Genomic DNA, 20,155 nt, shown 5'->3' with positions numbered 1-20,155 from the left:
ATATGCAAGTTACTGTCCTAAAAAGTGTTTGGGGGCCCGGGTCCTGCCCCAGGGGACATGGATCAATGCAAAAAAAAGTTTTAAAAATGGCAGTTTTTTCAGGAGCAGTGATTTTAATAATGATTAAAGTGAAACAATAAAAGTGTAATATTCCTTTAAATTTCGTACCTGCAGAGTGTCTATAGTATGCCTGTGAGGGGGCGCATGTTTCCCATGCTTAGAACTGTCCCTGCACAAAGTGTCATTTCGCAAGGAAAAAAAGTCTTTTAAAATCACTTTCCATTGTCGGCTCCCGTAATACAGAGAACACTCTGAGGCCGCGTACACACGGGCGGACTGTTCGTCCAACTTTGTCCGCTGAACAGTGTTTGGGCGGACAGTCCGCTCGTGTGTGGGCTTTCAGCGGACAGTTTCAGCGGACAGTTGGACGGACAAGGTTTTTCGGAAATTCCGTAAAACTGTCCGCTGAAACCTTGTTTCAGCGAACAGTCCGCTCGTGTGTAGGCTTGTTCGTCAAACAAAGTTGCGCGCATGCTCAGAAAGGATTTTCACGCCGAAAGCTATAATGCAGTGTATAGGACGTCGTATTTTTCGTCCCGTCGTACGTGCCGTTCACGTCATCGCGCACGGTTTCAGCAAACTGTTCGTCCGTCGTGTGTGGCCATGTCCGTCCATGCTAAGTTTGAGCGGACTGTTTGCCGAAACTGTTGGACGGACAAAGTTGGGCGAACAGTCCGCGCGTGTGTACGCGGCCTAAGAGTGTTCTCTGTATTAGCCGACAATTCATTCATTGATAAAAAAATAAAAATAAAAAAATAGAAAGCGTGGGGGTTCCCCTAAATTCAATTACCAGGCCCTTCAGGTCTGGTATGGATATTAAGGGGAACCCCGCATCAAATTAAAAAAAAATTGACGCGGGGTCCCCCTAAAAATCCATACCAGACCCTTTATCCGAGCACGCAACCTGCCAGGCCACAGGAAAAGAGGGGGGACGAGAGAGCACCCCCCCTCCTGAACCATACCAGGCTACATGCCCTCAACATTGGGAGGATTCTTTGGGGGTCTGTGACCCCTCAAAGCACCATGTCCCCATGTTGATGTGGAGAAGGGCCTCTTCCCCACAACCCTGGCCGGTGGTTATGGGGGTCTGCAGGTGGGGGCTTATCAGAATCTGGAAGCCCCCTTTAACAAGGGGACCCCCAGATCTTTCCCCCCTCCTGTTTGAAATGGTAAGGGGGTATAAAAGTACCCCTACCATTTCACAAAGAAAGTGTAAAAATGGTTAAATAAGACAAACACACTTTTGAAAAATTCCTTTATTAAAAATAAAAAAAATTAAAAAAAGATTCCACAGGGGATCTCTCATGGGGATCTCTCAGTCCAGCGCTGTTCAATCATGCATCCATCTTCTGTCTCCACTGCGGAGACACTGCGGGGATCCCAGCACTGATGTTTCTTATATTAGGAGGGCGGGGCCACCCGTCACCTGACCCCGCCCCCTCTGACGCTGGTGAGGGAAGCCATGGGCTTACCCAATGACGTATGGGTGACCCCGCCCTCCTCTGATTTAACGCAGACCCCCACAGACCCACAGACCCCCAAAGCATCCTCCCAATGTTGAGGGCATGTAGCCTGGTACGGTTCAGGAGGGGGGGGCGCTCTCTCGTACCCCCTCTTTTCCTGCGGCCTGCCAGGTTGCATGCTCGGAAAAAGGGTCTGGTATGGATATTTAGGGGGACCCCCACGTCAATTTTTTTTATTTGACACGGGGTTCCCCTTAATATCCATACCAGACCTGAAGGGCCTGGTAATTGAATTTAGGGGAACCCCCACGCTTTTAATTTTTTTTATTTTTTTATCAATGATTGAGTCATGGGTCGAGGCCACTGTAGGACTGTCAAAAGTTTCTCTGGGTTCATGGAAAAACCAGCAGTGGAAATGACATGCCCAGGAATGTAACCTGTTCACGATGGAACTCGCACTTCTCCAGTTCACAATAGAGATGTTCTCTTTTAGTTTCTAAAGCACACAACAGACATCTGTGTCGTGGCTCTCCAGGGACTTGGAAAATATGAGGATATCATTGAGATAAACCACCACAAATAACTGCAACAAATCTCAGAGGACATCGTTAATAAATTCCTGGAAAACTGCTGTGGAGTTACAAAGGCCAAAAGACATTAGGAGGTACTCGTAATGACCTGTTCTGGTATTAAATGCGGTTAACAACTCGTCACCCTCCTTAATCCCCACAAGATTGTATGCCCCTATCAAATTAAGCTTCATGAAAACTGTTGCTTCCTTGAGGCGGTCAAATAACTCCAAAATCAACAGAATAGGATAGGCATTCTTAATCGTGAAACGATTGAGACCCCTATAATATAAAGCTGCAGAAAAATTGAGTGCTTCAATACAAAAGCAGCATAAATGTCAAATAGAGCCTGTATCTCGACAGATGACTCAGCCCAAGAAAGGGTAACCTAAACCAGGGGCTTAGCCTTCTGGATAACTGGGGATGAAACAACGCCACCTAAGGTCTGTCCGTGACATGACCTCACGGACAGACCCCTTGGACGGGTAGGACAAGACTTCAAAAAGTGACCTGCCTGGCCACAATAAAGGCACAATCTATCTATCTGATCCATGCGGTGATCCAGTTCATTCAATCTGGAAAAAATATTACCAACACGTGGATTGACTGCATCTTCTGAATTCATGGCCTTTGCTTACTGTCAGAAACCATGGGGTTCCATGAGGTTCAGACCGAAACTGAAGTACAGTTAAATCACACATGTTTAATAATAAAAGTAAAAAGAACAAACATAGTCAAAACATATCCAAAGTTTAGTAACTGGAATGGCTAGTCAGCCAAGCCAGAAGTCAGGGATCAACATAGAGAAACAGCAAGCAGGATCTGGAGCCAGAAGGGATGTCAGCAAAGCAAGTCTTTAAACAGGAACGCAGGATATCGTCACTGTGATGTTGACCAAGGTGAAGGCAAAGCTCCTCTGGACTGGACGGGATGGTTTAAGTAGGCACGACTGAAGAGCAGGATATCATCAACAGCTGAGTAACTGTGCATAGAGATGGGAGCTGACAATTAGCCTACAGCTGAGAGGAAGCTCAGAGAAGGAAGGGCTGAGCCCAGCCCTGACACAGATACTTTAATCCTCAGTGACCCAGAGGACTCTGCTTCTCATGTCTCCACAAACTTGCAGTGCATGGCTTCCCTTATGATTAAAATCCTGTGAAAGGATCCGTGAATTTGTGGCATCAAGGAGAAGGATCATTATTGGTTGACATCCCTCCTTGACCACTGTTACAAGGGGAAAGTCTCAGAACCCATCCCATCCCCACAAAGGGAACGGAGGATGAAATATCTTGAGGATACTTTAAAGAGCAGTTTATGTAGTTCCTTTCCAGACTCTGCTAGGTTACAGTCTCATGGAAAAGCTGGTTTTGAGGCTTCTGTTGGTCAAAGGAGAAGCGGAGGAGAAGAGGGCCGCCTCAATGATGCATTTGCAAAATGTTTCTAGCCCTCGGTGCCAAGGGCTGGTAGCTTCCATGTCCTATCTGCAACGTCTGCATCATATTGTGGAAGATTTTCTAGAGCCGAAAAATTACATGGAGAGCTTTTGAGTCAATGATCTGCTGGGTACTGGGTCATGAGAATAGACCACTGGCCCGAACTTGCCCAGTATGCAATTGAGCTGCTAGTCTGCCCTGCATTTAGTGTACTTTTGGCATTCAGAGCTGCCAGAGGTATTGTGACAGAAAAAGAGCACATATGTCCACAGACTCCATTAACCAGCTGACATTTATCAAAATTAAACATTCCTGGATAGGGATGAGCCCAATGTTCGCCTGTTCACTGAATAGCCAACAATTTTGGGTGTTCGCGGAAAATTCAAAAGCCACAGAAGACTCTTTAAAAGTCTATGGGAGAAATAAAAAATGCTAATTTTATAGGCTTATATACATGGTATTGTCATAAAAAGTGTTTGGGGACCTGGGTCCTGCCCCAGGGGACATGTATCAATGCAACAAAAAAGTTTTAAAAACTGTTTTTTTTGGGAGTGATTTTAATAATGCTTAAAGTGAAACAATAAAAGTTAAATATTCCTTTAAATTTCATACCTGGGGTTGTCTATAGTATGCCTTTAAAGTGGCACATGTTTTCTGTGTTTAGAACAGTCCGAGAGCAAAATTTAATTTCTAAAAGAAAAAAGTAATTTAAAAGTACTCACTGCTATAATGAATTGTTGGTCCCGGCAATACACATAAAAGTTATTGAAAAAAATGGCATGGGATTCCCCACAGTCAATTACCAGACCCTTTGGGTCTGGTCTGAATATTAAGGGGAACCCGGAACCAAAATTTAGAAAATAAATTGCGTGCGGTTCCCCCCAAATTCCATACCAGGCCCTTCAGGTCTGGTATGGATATTAAGGGGAACCCTACGTCAATTATTATTTTTTAAATACGCGGGGGTCCCTCTCAAAATCCATACCAGACCCTTATCTGAGTACTCAACCTGACAGGCCGCAGGAAAAGAGGGGGGTGAGAGAGCACTCCCTCTCCTGAACAGTACCAGCCCACATGCCTTCAACATGGGGAAGGTGCTTTGGGGTACCCCGAAAAGACCCTGTCCCCATGTTGATGGGGAAATGGGCATCATCCCCTCACCCCTTGCCCTGTGGTTGTGGGGGTCTGCAGGAGCTTATCGGAATCTGGAAGCCCCCTTAAACAAGGGAACCCCCAGATCCCAGCCTCCCCCTGTGTGAAACGGTAACGGGGTACAAATGTACCCCTACCATTTCACAAAAAATGTGTGAAAATGGTAAAAAAAACACAAGACACGGCTTGGAACAAGTCCTTTATTAAAACATTTAAAAATGAAAGTGTCTCATGAAGTCCATTCATTTTCTTCTCTTGCTCCAACGGACTGAAAAAGAAAAAAAATCCGTCCAACCCACCTCCATGGGAGGCATCCGCCATATGACGCGCCTTCGCTTTTACAGCTCTTCTATAACCGAGGGTGGGGTCATCTGATGACATTGCCAGGTGACCCCGCCCCCCTCTGATGCACAGGGACATCCCTATGGTTTCCCCGTAGCGGATGGCCTCACCCCCCTCTGTCAGGTTGCGTGCTCGCATAAGGGTCTGGTATGGAATTTGGGGGGACCCATACTCAATTTTTTTTTAAATTCTGGTTTAGGGTTCCCCTTAATATTCATACCAGACTGGTAATTGACTGTGGGGGAATCCTATGCCATTTTTTTCTGTGACTTTTAAGTGTATTGCCGGGACCGACAATTCATTATAGCTGTGAATACTTTTAAATTACTTTTTTTCCTTTAGCAATGTCATTTTGCTCATGGACTGTTCTAAACATGGAAAACATGCGCCACTTTACAGCCATACTATAGACACCCCCCAGGTACAAAAATTTAAGAAATATTTCACTTTTATTGTTTCCCTTTAAGCATTATCACTGCTCCTGAAAAAACGTCAGTTTTTAAAACTTTTTTTTGCATTGGTACATATCCCCTGGAGCAGGACCCAGGTCCCCAAACACTTTTTATGGAAATAACTTGCATATAAGCCTTTAAAATTAGCACTTTAGATTTTTCATGTTCGTGTCCCATTCGACTCATACCTATTCCTGGATTAGCAGCAGCTATCAAGCCCCTGATGTCAATGTCATAGTTACATAGTTAGTCAGGTTGAACAAAGACAGAAATCCATTTCATTCAACCAAAAAAAAGAAAACATATAATCCCATATACACAATCCTATACCCTCAGTTGATCCAGAGGAAGGGGAAAATGCACCAAAGCATGATACAATTTTCTACAGCAGGAGAAAAAATTCCTTCCTGATCCCCGAAAGGCAATCAGATACTCCCTGGATCAACTTTATCTATAAATATCAGTACCCAGTTATACTATGTACACCTAGGAAATAATCCAGGCCTTTTTTAAACCAATCTATTGAGCTGGCCAGAACCACCTCTGGAGGGAGTCTATTCCACATTTTCATAGCTCTTACTGTGAAGAAACCTTTCCGTATTTGGAGATGAAATCTCTTTTCCTCTAGACCTAAAGAGTGCCTCCTCGTCCTCTGTGATGACCGTAAAGCAGTGGTCATCAACCCTGTCCTCAGGGCCCACTAACAGGCCACGTTTGCAAGATTATATAATTTGCTGCTCAGTGATTGCAGTATTCTAGTCTGCATCTCCCCAAGGTAATACATAAAACCTGGCTTGTTGGGGGCGTGGCTTGGCCAGCGGCGAGGATGGCGGCACGTTAGCTGAGCTCCGGGGAGAGAGTCAGCAAAGAGCCTATTTTGTCACACACCAGCAGCCTAATATGGGTCGGAAAACCCAGCTCACCCCACACTCAAGTGCCCGGCGGACCCTGTCTAGCGGTACTGCTCGGAACATCAATGAAATCTTCCGCTCTCAATCCATGCAGCGACAGAGCGGGCTGGACAAGATGGCGCGGGAGCATGGCGAGGAGGAGGAATTCAGTGAAGACTCACAGTCCGCTACAGAAGACGCAGGTAGGAGTCTTCCACCTCCCTCCAAACCTCTCACGTATGAACATATGTCGGGCTTTGCAGCAGACATAAAGTCCACGTTTTCGGCCGCCATTACAGACTTAAAATCAAATCTGCTTGTCCTTACGGAAAAGATCTCGGCAGCAGAGACAGCAGGGAAGCGAAGAGATAGAGAGATACGGACCCTGGAGTCAGTGGCGGAGGTACATACATCACACTTCATTGACATGAATCGCCATTTGGAGGACTTAGACAACAGGGGGAGGAGGAATAACATTAGGGTACGGGGGATACCCGAGTCGGTGGAAGCAGAACAAATTGCCCCAGCGCTGCAGAGACTCTTTAACAGCCTGTTAGACAGACAAGAAGATACTGCAATAGAATTTGTTCGGGGGCACAGAGCACTTAGGGCGAAAGGCCCCGACTCCGCACCCCCCAGAGACATCATATGTTGCCTCCAAAGCTTTCCCCTCAAGGAGGACATAATGAGAAGAGCCAGGAGGAATGATCGCATAATTTTTAAGGGCGCCTCCATTATGCTTTTTCAAGACCTATCGCAAATTACACTGCGCAACAGAAGAGCTATGCGCCCCCTGTTGGAGGTCCTCAGGGAAAAAGAGATCCGGTACTCATGGCGCTTTCCATTCGCTTTGGTAGTCATGCAGGGAGGGAAACAGATTTCTCTCCGCACTCCCCATGACCTTCCAGGATTTTGTGAAGCCCTGCATATAGACCCAGTGCCTTTGCCGGACTGGTACCAGGAATTTCAGAGGCCGCTACACAATAGGAGTCCTCCCGACTCGCCCCTTTCTACCCCAGAAAAGCGCCTCATGAAGAGATCAATACACAACAAGGGACCTCATCACTCCATGGGGACTCCTAATTCCAGACCCACACCGTCCAGGTCCAGAGATGAGGAACAAGATTAATTTCCAAGGTGCCCTATGAGTGGTCACTGTTCTCGGGGAATTCTTCTATTACCCAGATAAATCATCAATCTTTAGCAGTTCATCCCATTTGCCTTCGAATGACTGGGTCCTGTTATTCGTTTTCCTGTTCCATGTATTACGACCCCAGAAGACCGGTGACCTACAGCTAAAGGCTGCATCGATCACTTGATATCCCCACTTCATGTGGGAGGTTAAGCTTTTATGACAAACTTATACAGCAACATTTGGTTGACTAGATGCTGATTCTCTCCACACTCCCAGCGTAGTTATTACTGACATTTTCCTGTTCTGTTGGTACTCTGTACCCGAATTGTCTAGTTATTTGCTGGGAGTATACTCTTTTATTTTTTTGGATTTTTTTTCTAATTATTTCTGTTTCAGTGAGCGATTAGCCGCTTAATCTGGTCAGATCCTTAGATAGCAGGTTACGCTATCTGGCCTGACCCGCGTCCCTGCCAAGCCTTTCTATGCCGGGAGGGAAATTATTATTTTTTTTTTCTTCTTTCCCGGCCTCAGAAAGGCTAGTTAACCACCCTGATAGTTGGGCTCAACTTACAGGGGTTATATAAGAAGTCTCTTACTAGTTGGGGACAGCCCTCTACTTTCAGCTGTTCCCTCCTTACTATCTTCTATTATTTCCTTGCCCATCCACCCCTCTCCCTCTTTTCTTCCTCCCTTCCCCCTCTTTTTTTTTCTTTTTCTTTCTCTCTCTCTTTCTTCTCTTCAACTCTTTTCTTTCTCTTTCACCCCGTACTTTTCCCTCTCCCCCCTCTTTCACTTTTGCTCTGTCTTTCTATACTCTACTATTAACATTTTCTTAGGATTATATAGTCAAGGAGTAAATTAGCCTTAGTGCGGATTGTTTTTTTACACTGTTATCTCCTAACCTAGTATTTTATACCGTTGTAGATTGGATTTCACTGACTAAATTATTGAGTGCTATCGACTCACATAGTTTAAGGAATGGCTTATGCTAAACTGGGACGCGCACCTTTGGCGATTTCGCACAACGTGAAGGGACTGAACATCCCGGAAAAGAGATCAACTTTGCTCAGAGAACTACAGAAAGGTAGGCCACAATGTGTCTTCCTCCAGGAGACGCATTTCATTTCTCACCAGACGCACAGACTGACAAATACATTTTTCACCAGAGCTTTCCTTGCAACGAATAACCTGTCTAAGACGAAGGGAGTCTCAATACTCCTGGGTAGGGATACTCCTTTTGAGGTGACTGAAACGCTGTCAGACCCGGAGGGGCGATACGTTTTTTTGAGGGGTTCCTACAGGGGCAGACTTCTCACCTTGGCTAACGTTTATTTCCCCAACACAAGTCATCTCCAATTTTGCAGACACCTGGTGAGGGAACTACAAGGCTTTGCATCGGGTTGTATCATTTTGGGAGGGGATTTTAACATCCCACTAGACCCTCTAGTGGACACTTCCTCCAGCAGGTCATGTGTCACATTTCAAATCTTGAAGAAGATCAAAAAACTCCTACAGACCCTGCATTTGGTAGATTAGTGGCGCCTATTAAATCCAGAGGGCAGGGATTATACATATTATTCGAGCCCACATAATAAATATTCCCGCATTGATTATTTCTTTGTGACCCAACGTGACCTGGCGGAGATTGTCGAAGCCCACATAGGCACACAGGCCATTTCTGACCATGCCCCAATTGCCTTATCTATGGATTTCAGCAGACAGAGTCAGGGAAGCAACACATGGAAACTGAACCCTTCCCTTCTTACAGACCCTACGACCTTACCCCAAATCGTGACGGCCATCAAGGAATATTTCACGCTTAATGACCTCCCAGAGACGGATCCTTTAGTGCTATGGGAAGCGCACAAATGTACTATTAGGGGGTATTGATCAAGCTTGGGGCTAGACATAAATGCGCACAAGAGAAGGAGATGGCAGGTTTGCTTGAGAAAATAGCCGGACTTGAAACATTGCACAAACGCACATTATCTGAACGTACGGCCACAGACTTACTGAACACTAGGAAGCAACTGCAGGACTTGTTGCACACGAAAACCAAACGTCTACTCTTCTTTAAAAAAAAATCTACTACGAGGGGGGAAATAAAGCAGGCAGACTGCTAGCCAGAGCTCTGAGAGAAAACAATTCAATTCAGGCCATCAGCGGCATTCGTAATGCGGAGGGTACCTTAGATGTGAAAAATGATGATATCGCGGCCCAATTTCACAAATACTACACGCGGTTATATAACCTACCCCCACAACATAGACCCAAGAACTTAGATGGGAATAGAGCCCAAATTATTAGTGATTTTTTAAGAGAAAGCGGACTCCCCGCCCTTGAGGAACATGACTCCCTATCACTCGATGTACAGATCTCAGACGAAGAAATTAAACGAGCTATTATTGATTTAAAGACAGGGAAGAGCCCGGGGCCTAATGGTTACTCGGCCATCTACTATAAAACTTTTGTGGATATTCTCTCTAACCCCCTTAAATCAGCCTTGAACTCCCTGTCCTCGCCCAGAGCAGTTACTCCTGAGTTTTTGTCGGCCCACATAGCGGTGATACCTAAACCCAATAAAGACCCATCTTTGTGCGCAAATTACAGACCAATTTCCCTCTTAAATTTGGATCTTAAAATCCTGACCAAGATCTTGGCTAATAGATTGAGCCCACTTTTGTCGGAAATCATTGGTCCAGAACAGGTAGACTTTATGCCAGGGAGGGAGGCCAAAGATAACATTATAAAAACATTATTATTGACGCAGAAAGCACGGTTGGAAAAGATCGGAGGCCTTCTCCTGTCCACAGATGCGGAGAAGGCCTTCGATCCGGTGGCGTGGGATTATATGATGGCCACGTGTGAAAAGGTGGGATTGAGGGCTCGGATGATGTCCTGGATTTCAGCAATTTATCAAAACCCCACGGCCAGAGTGAGAACTAACGGCTCCTTGTCGAAACCTGTGAACATTAGGAACGGAACCAGACAAGGTTGTCCTTTGTCGCCCCTCCTGTTTATTTTGTCCCTCAAACCGTTTATCAGAGCAATCAATAACGATAACTCGATCAGAGGATTTAGGATACGAGACAGGGAGTTCAAGGTTGCAGCTTACGCTGACGACCTAATGTTCTTTTTGACAGACCCACACACGACAATCCCCAATTTAATGGAAGCATTTGCTAAATTTGGCTATATTTCAAACTTAAAAATAAACTACTCTAAGTCGGTAGCCTTAAATGTGGACCTGACTCAAGAGGAGCTTAATAGAACTAAACTTAATTGTCCCTTCCAATGGGAGGATGTGGCTCTTAACTATTTGGGAGTTTGGGTTTCTCCGGATACCAAAAAAATGTTTGCACTCAATTTTACCCCGCTCTTGAAAACCATTGAAAAGGACTTAAGATCCTGGGATGTAGGATGGTTCTCCTGGTTTGGCCGGGCAGCAATCCTGAAAATGTCTGTTTTACCAAGGTTGATCTACCTGTTTAGAGTTCTACCAGTCCACATTCCTAGAAGTTTCTTCCTTAAACTAAACTCCCTGGCCATGCGATTCCTTTGGCATAAAGGGAGAGCAAGGATCAAATTTGCTTTACTCATGAAACCTAAAGAGCAGGGAGGGATGGGGCTGCCAGACTTTAAGAAATACCAGCTGGCAGCGCACATCACTAGGATAATTGACTGGCATTGTCATGAAGCGGACAAAGACTGGGTGAGATTGGAGGGAATGCTATTAGAAAATAGACTGCGCTTTTCGCCTTGGACTACCTTGAGCGGACTCAGGGAAACGCTCAGTTTAAACCCTCTGACAGAGACGACGCTGACTATACTGCATGCCAACACGAAACGATTTGCTGTGATGTCCCTTCTTAGTCCTCTGACACCGCTTCGGGACAATCCTGACTTTACCCCAGGTATGGGGAATGTTCTCTTTCATAAGAAAAATGCGACTATCTCAAGAGTGGTGAAAGACTGTTTAAACCGGGGCAAAATGAAAGGTTTGGCGACTCTTAGGAGGGATTGGGAGGAACCTTCATTTCCCATGTGGGTATACTTCCTGACTAGAAGCTTTGTCACCTCCACAAAACATAAAAAACACTTCAATAGACCGATGACTGACTTGGAGATGATCTGTGCGTCTGGTGAGAAACTACAGAGGGCAACCTCTGTGGCCTATAGTTGGCTGCAAAAGCTAACAAGACATGTTGCTGACAGATCCAGAGTAAAGTGGTCTCTTGGACTGCAGAGGGATATTACAGATTCACAATGGAGGAGCGCCTGCACACTGGCCCACAAGTGCTCTATAAGCACAAAAACACAAGAGACATGCTACAAGCTATTGACCAATTGGTATCACACACCTGACAAAATACATAGATGGTTTCCGCAGGTCCCAGAAGTGTGCTGGAGATGCCAAGGGGATGTGGGTACTCTTACGCATATTTGGTGGAGTTGTGCTAAGCTGACGCCCTATTGGGATGAGGTGAGAAATTTGATCGTACACATTACAGATACCCCAACCACATTAGATGCGGCTTGTTGTCTCTTACACATTAATGATGTTCCCCTGAAGAGATATAAACATTCACTGCTTAAAGTGGTTGTAAACCCTTAAAAACCACTTTGACCTACAGGTAAGCCTAGATTAAGGCTTACCTGTAGGTCCAAGCAATATCTCCTAAACCTATATGGTTTAGGAGATATTTGCCCGAAAACGGGCACCGCTGTCTACGGTGCATGCGCTGGAGTGACGTCATCGCGGCTTCGCCGAATGACAGCGGCGGAGCTGCGAGACGCCACAAGCAAGATGGATGCGGCGGACTACAGGGGACAGCGCAACTTCGCTGGCTCCTGTGTCAGGTAAGTGACACATAATGGGCTACTATGCGATGCATAGTAGTCCATTATGCTTTACCTTTGCAGGGAAAAAAGAGGAAGCAAACTCATCAGGGTTTACTTCCTCTTTAAGCATCTCATTAATGCAGCCAAAGCGCTGGTACCGGTGTACTGGCGATCTTCCAGAGTCCCCACGTTGGCTGATTGGTTGAACAGAGTGGCAGACACACACTCAATGGAAGAAACGGTGGCCCAGGCCAACGAATCTGTGGAAAAATTTCATGCTACGTGGTCTCCATGGATAGCGTTCCGATACTCCAAAAAATATGCTGAAATTCAGAGAGACGTATGCAACATTATTCTGCCTAGTCAGAGGACCTAAATCTACCTTACACCTGTTACTTAGGTTTTTTTTTCTTTTACTCCTGTTTATTCTCCTTTTTATGTTTGCTTTCAAATTTCAACTGAAAATAATACTGTAATACCAGCTCGGTATATATGGTTGATGACCACTTTTAGCTTTCCTTACCATCGGATTTGGGCCTTATAACTAGATGAATGCATACTAGATAGTGACCTTGGTTTGAGGAGGGTTTACCAACATCTCTTTAGCAAAGATGGGGGTTTCTATATGGCCTTGTGTAGGCATACCTGATGATGACACGTTCCCAAATACTCCAAACCATATTGAGCTTAAATACCCTATATGATATATAATGCTCTATATCGCCATACGAATATGAAGCAGTGATGTGGTATAAATGTTTGTAAAATTATAGATACTTCTTTGAAATGTCAGATCTCAGCTGAGCTGAAGTATAACATGTTCATGTCTTCTTTTCAATAAACGCTTTTGATGTAAAAAAATAAAAAACCTGGCTTGTTAGTGGGCCCTGAGGACAGGGGTGATGATCACTGCCTTAAAGTGAATAACTCAAAGCCAAGTTCACTATATGGAGCCCTTATGTATTTGTACTTGTTGATCATACCCCCTCTTAATCTTTTCTTCTCAAGAGAGAATAAATTCAGTTCCTCTAATCTTTCCTCATAGCTGGGATCTGCCATGCCTCTTATCAGTTTGGTTACCCTTCTCTGTACTTTCTCCAGTTCCCCAATGTCCTTTTTGAGAACCGGTGCCCAAAACTGAACTTCATTTTCCAGATAAGGTCTTACTAATGATTTGTACAGGGGCAAAATGATATCTCTCTCTCTGGAGTACATACTTCTCTTAATACAAGAAAGGACTTTGCTTGCTTTGGAAACCACAGCTTGGCATTGGATGTTATTATTAAACTTATGATCTACCAAAACCCCCAGATCCTTCTCCACTATGGATTCCCCCAGTTGTACTCCCCCTAGTATGTATGATGCATGCATATTATTAACCCCAAGTGCATAACTTTACATTTATCCGAGATCCCAATCACTGGAACATCCTCCCCTGTGTTAGTGTAAATGGCACCATAGAAATGCATGAATGGATACAGCCCTCCGTAAGTGATTATCCCACTGGGATGAACTCAGATCATCAGGCATGAAAGCAAAAAAGTAGCCAACATAGCATAATACAGTTTAGGCTAATTTATTTTAAAATAGGTGAAGTGAACACTCACATGAACGCTTTACACAGGCTACCACATGTGCACAATCAATGTCAGCCATTTTGCTTCCTGGATTAACAATCAGTTATACCTACGCGCTTATTTTTAAAGCTTTCATGTGAGTGTCCACTTCTCCTATTTCAAAATACAGTAGCCTAAACGGTATTAATCTATGCTATGTTGGCTACTTTTTTACTTTCATGCCTGATGATCTGAGTTTATCCCAGTGGGATAATCACGCACGGAGGGCTGTATCCATTCATCCATTTCTATGGTGCCATTTACCCCAACATGTGAGAGGGGGTTCCAGTGATCGGGATCTCCGGTTTCATGTATTGTAAACAAAGGGCAATAGCCCACTCTTATTAGGGGGGTTACACGTCCTATGGTAAACACTGTGTGAAATTACTGGCTGATGACACCCCTGCTGCTTTTTCACTACTTTCACAGCATGTGGGACTTCATCTTGAGTGTGTTGATGTACCTATATGGAATTATATTAATGAGGACTCTATTGGATGCATTAATAATTATAATTGATTATTTAGCGCTGCACTATTGGTTTTATATTTATTTTTGTTTGGTGTCTGGACATTGTGCACAGCTGATGTTATTGTTCATTATTTTATCTTACTTTTGCACAGATTTTTTTATATATATATTTCTATGTTTCATCTGTATATAGTAGTCATATACCCAGGATGATATATTATCCAATTGTAATAATGGTAACTATACTGTATATGTAGTGAAGGTCATCTGGGATCTGAGGGATATATCGAGAGCCGATACCCAGGAGTCTGGAAGTGGAAGATCACCATCACCAGGGATATTCTTAAGGCTGATTCATCATTTTTTGGAGGTAAAATTTCTGGGAGCACCGAGCAGTTGTGCAAAGTTTCAGCGAGCGGACGTTTATGGTTAAATGCTCCACCCATAGGCTATAGAAGAATTCTAATGTTGGTTGACTAGTAATAATAATTAATAAATATAATTATTACTAGTGTCATACAACATTAGAATTTTACTATAGCTTGTAGGCAGTACATTCGACTGGAAATGTAAGATTGCGGCATCGTACAGTTTAGCTGCTCTGTCGAACATTCGATAGACACCATAAGCCTTCAATGACAGATTCGACCTTAATTATTTCAGATTCTCAGACTAATGCATTTTTTAACTAAACAAAATTAATAAAAACTAATATTGGGAGTAACTAAATAAATGTATTTTTCGGACGAAAACAAAATTCTGAAACAAAATATTTCAGTATGCACATGTCTACTATATATACATTTATTATTGATTGTTATTTATGAACATTCTAGATTTAGCAGCAGTCTCATTTATGACATGTGGTAGTTTTAGTTATTTATTTTTATTTAATTTAATAGCGTGGGAGACCACACCACTAAGTTTCTAACTATACTATATTATGAGAGCGGAATCTCATTCATTCCCCAGATTTTTTTTTTGAAAATCATTTTTATTAGGTTTTTTCAAACGATACAACAAGAAAATAAACAAATACAGGTAGCGATGAACTACAATAAATGATACAGATCGATAAATGATACAGATCAAAAATAAATCAAAAAAATAAATCAAAAATACGCTCACAGGTGTAAGTACATTCTCCGTCCACTGGCTTTTCATAAGGATCTATTACTATGAACTCAATCGTGCAAATTGGAGGTCCGACCAATACTTTCAAGTAATCAGTACAACCTTATGGCACCTGATCTCTGAGTGGCTCCCTCCGCACCCCAAATTGGGATCACACTGTGACAGAGGGGCCATCCAGAGTGTAGCTGGATGACGTCAGTTGTATCAATCAGGTTCTTATCCTAGTAATGTTCAAAATTGGGTGGTGATTGAAAGGGACTAGTCTCTATACAAAGAGTAGATATCTATACACGTCATGGTGTGGGGGTCTATTTTGGGACCTGTTCAGGGATTTCTTCTGCTAATGAAAATAGAAATCATTTCTTATACCACTCTGTCCAACATTTCCACTGTGAGTCAAATTTTTTGCCACAAGATTTCCTAAGAGCTAACAATCTTTCATAATGAAAGTTTAGGTTCACCTGGACAAGAACTTCCGATGGGTTTGGGGATAATGCGCTTTTCCAATGTCGGGCTATAACCAATTAAGCCGTGATCAGGATGTGTGTCACTACTATGCAGAACTGGGGCGGATAATTATCAATACCGAGGTGAAGAACAGCTAGAGCTGGGTTTGGGGACTGCAGCACTCCCGTTATTTCTGCAAGTATGCTGAATAGCTTCCTCCAATAGCTAGAGATGTTTTTGCAGAGCCAAAATATATGTAATATAGTGCCTACACTGCCGCAGTCTCTCCAACAGAGAGAAGAGTGTGTAGAGAACATTCTTGCTAGTTGGTGCGGAGTTCTATACCACTTATCTTCTGAGTGAGCTCCCAATGGCTAACGCAATGTGAGGCTTTGTAATTGTATCTGAGGGCATTGCTCTATTGATTGACATCGTAGATTTGGTTTAAATCTTTCTCCCAAGTGAGCATAGAGGAGGATTTCACCAATAGTTGTTTGTGCTGCAAGGTGTTATATAAAAGTGAGATGCCTTTATCCCTGGTGTTGGGGGACATATAATATATTATAATATATATGAGGTTATATATTTCAATGTTTGGTGGAGGAGATCTCAATAGAAAAGAGGACACCTGATTGTATAGAAATTTACTAGTTTGGGGTAAGTTGAAACTGGATTTTAAGGAGTCAAATGATCTTAGAGTTCCCTTTATATATAAATCATCGACCCATTCTATTCCATTTTCTTTCCACTTGGTAACATTACTGTACGGGAGCAGTATTTCCATAGTTTGGATCGGAATTCTAACAGTAGTGCAGAGATTTCCCAGCAGTTGCTGCTGTCGAAGATGTCTCCAGGCTTCTATGGTCGCTGTGATGGATGGGGAGAAGCATGTTAAAGATCTGGATTTCCAAGTATCTGCTAAGAGAAGAAGACTTATATGTTGGGTGTTTGCTATAGACGCTTCAATGTTTACCCATAATGGTTCAGGATTTGGGAGGAACCAAAGTTTGGCTTGTGCCAGTATGGCTGCCCAATAATAGTCCTTGATGTCAGGAAGGCCCATGCCTCCCGCTTTCCTATGCATTATAAGTTTGTTAATTGGGCATCTGGCTCTTTTGCCCTGCCAGATATACTGTTTGAGAAGTTTGGTCAATTCTTGAAACTGTGAGGCTTTACATGGTATTGGGAGGGTTCTAAATATGTAGAGAATTTTCGGTAGGATTAACATTTTATATGATGCTATTCTCCCTGCCCACGATAATTCATTTAGTGAGATTTTGGAGAGGGTTTTTTTAACATCTTGTAGAAGAGTTTTTATGTTGACATCTGCTATCTGGGACAGGTTTGTCGTCAACTGTATGCCGAGGTAGGGAATCTGTTTAGAGGCCAATACATAAGGGAATGTTTGTTTAAGGTATGAGCTAACGTGGGGATTCAAGCCTAGATCTAATATGAGGGACTTGGTAAAATTTACCTTATAATAAGATATCTGTCCAAATGCTTCTAAAATGTCATGTGTGAATGGGAGAGACACTACCGGATTCAATAAGAAAAGAATGATGTCATCCGCGAACAGGTTAACTATGTGTTCCTTTCGCTTGACTTTGAGTCCTGAAATGTGTGGGTGGGATCTAATGGCCAGGGGTTCTATCATCAGGTTGAAAATTTGAGGTGACAAGGGACACCCCTAGTGGGTGCCATTTGATATGATAAAGGTTTTGGATAAAAGCCCCAGAGTAAAGACTTGGGCAGAAGGATTGGAGTAAAGCGCCAAGATAGCCGACAGGGCTTCATTTTGGAAGCCGAATTTCCTTAATGCCGCTTCCATGTATTCCCACTGGACCCTGTCGAATGCCTTCTCCGCATCTATTGAGAGAAGCAGAGAAGGCGCTCCACGGGTCCCAGCTTGGTGAATGATATTTAGTAGGCGTCGTGTGGCGTCTGATGCTTGTCTCCCTTTCATGAATCCGGTTTGGCCCGGACTCACCAAGGCAGGCATAATATCGTAGATTCTGTTTGCTATCACTTTAGCATACAATTTGATGTCCCCATTGAGAAGAGAAATGGGGCGGAAGTTAGCTGGGGTATCTGAAGATTTCCCTGGCTTGGGTAGCGTAACGACATATGCCTTAAGCATTTCTGCTGGGAAAGATCCGGTTGTCCTAGCTATGTTAAAGATAGAAAGAAGGTGGGGGGATAATATGGTACTGAAATTTTTGCAATACACATTAGAAAGTCCATCGGGGCCTGGGGATTTTCCTAAAGGTAGTGATTGAATAGCTTTCCCTAATTCGGTTAACGTGAATGGGGCTCTTAATTCCTGAAGTTGAGTGTTTGATAGCGAGGGTAGATGGACTTTAGCTAAAAAGGAATCTATGTTCTCCTTTGTTGATCTAGTTGTATTAGGATCCATATGTAAATTATAAAGGGATGCATAGTAATCTGCGAATGCATCTGCAATTTCCTGGGGGTTTTCTATCTTAGCCGATGTTTGGGGGTGGAACAGGTGTGGGATTGAGGTTTTGGAACGTTTATCTTTCAATTGATTGGCCAAGAATTTACCTGCTCTGTTGTGGTTTCCATAATAATTCAAATAAATGAGCCTTTTCATGGCGTGGTCATGTTGAACGCAGTACCATTCTCTAATTTTGTATCTCACTTGAAATAGCTGGGTGGCGAGGTTAGGGGATGGGTTGGACTGATTATGTTGTTCTAAGGAACGGAGCTCAGTTAATAGATTATTTAATTTGGCAGAGCGGGCTTTTTGGGTTGTGGAGTTGAGTTCTATTAGAGCTCCCCTTATAAAAGCCTTATGGGCGTTCCAATTAGTGAAGGGACTAGTGCTCTCAGGGTCATTGAAGTTAAAGTATTCTTCTAGTTGTTGGGAGATTTCTATTTGGAATTTTGGGTCCTGCAGTATAGTCTCATTGTTTCTCCATATACGAGATGGAGCATGGGTTCTGCCTCCTTCAAAGTGGATCAATACAGGGGCATGGTCTGACCAGGTGATATCTTGTATAGATGAGTGTGTAATCCTATGGAGTAAGTCTTTATCTGTAATAAACATATCTAGTCTGGAGTAGGAATTAAATCTAAGGGAATAGTATGTGTATGATCTCTCGCTTGCAATCCTTCCTGTAGCAGGAATTCACGGAATTTTAGGGAAATGATTCCTGACTCCAGAGGAGGTATCTAATTCTTTGTCTAAAATCATGTTAAAGTCCCCACAAATCGGTAAGCTTCCAACTCGCATCAGCTCCATTTTTTTAATAACTTTCTTAAGAAACCTCAGTTGGTGCGAGTTGGGAGCATATATACAAGCAAAGGTAATAGGAATCCAATTTATGTTACAAACCAATATGATGAACCTGCCGTCTGGATCAATAAAGGAGTCTTTAAGCTCAAAGTTCACTGAGTCTCTCACGGCTATCATGACTCCTCTTTTCTTCGCCGCAATGGAAGAGTGGATAATGAACGGGAAGTTCTGGCGCGTGCATAGTGGCTTGGACAGTTTGTGAAAGTGTGTTTCTTGCACTGCCAGTATGTCAACTTTTTGTTTAACCGCTTCTTGCCAGAGGGATCGCCTTTTGGCAGGGTGATTAAGTCCTCACGCGTTAAGTGAGAGAATTTTAATACTCATGGACTTTGGGTAGGGTGCGATAGCTTCTACCGTGTTTGAGTGTATTGTGGTTCGGTCCCGGGAGATGGCTTAGTCGGTAGTTGTGGATGCCATTGATAGTTCTGGTGCAAAGCATGGTCTTATAGAGATGTTGTCCGCTAGGTCCGATTTGTGGAATGAATACATAGATAGTTGGTGCACTGCAGCTCTTCAGTTTTGTCCCATATTTACACAGGTTGTGCATATGCGGGTCGGAGCGCGGTAAGTACCGTAGGTATATGATAAGTCTTTGGTAAATAGAGCTTGTGTATTCAACGAGTGAACAGTCTGTTCCTTTTGCCAGTACCATGACATATGTAAGCGCCAAAAAAAATAAAAAAGAGAACAAAACAGGAAAAAAGAAAAAAAAGGAAAAAAAGTTGAACGGGAGAACTGGAGTAAGAAACAAGACCCGTACGGGTCAGGCAGTGGAAATGCCCAGTGTGGGGGTTTACGGTACGATGACATGTACCATGAGCACTCAGGGAATT

This window comes from Lithobates pipiens, unplaced genomic scaffold (genome assembly GCF_037356315.1).
Source record: "Lithobates pipiens isolate NorthernLeopardFrog02 unplaced genomic scaffold, aLitPip1_a1.2 Scaffold_16, whole genome shotgun sequence".
Classification (NCBI taxonomy): domain Eukaryota; kingdom Metazoa; phylum Chordata; class Amphibia; order Anura; family Ranidae; genus Lithobates; species Lithobates pipiens.
The sequence above is the reverse complement of the archived record's forward strand: the minus strand, read 5'-3'. Positions refer to the sequence as shown.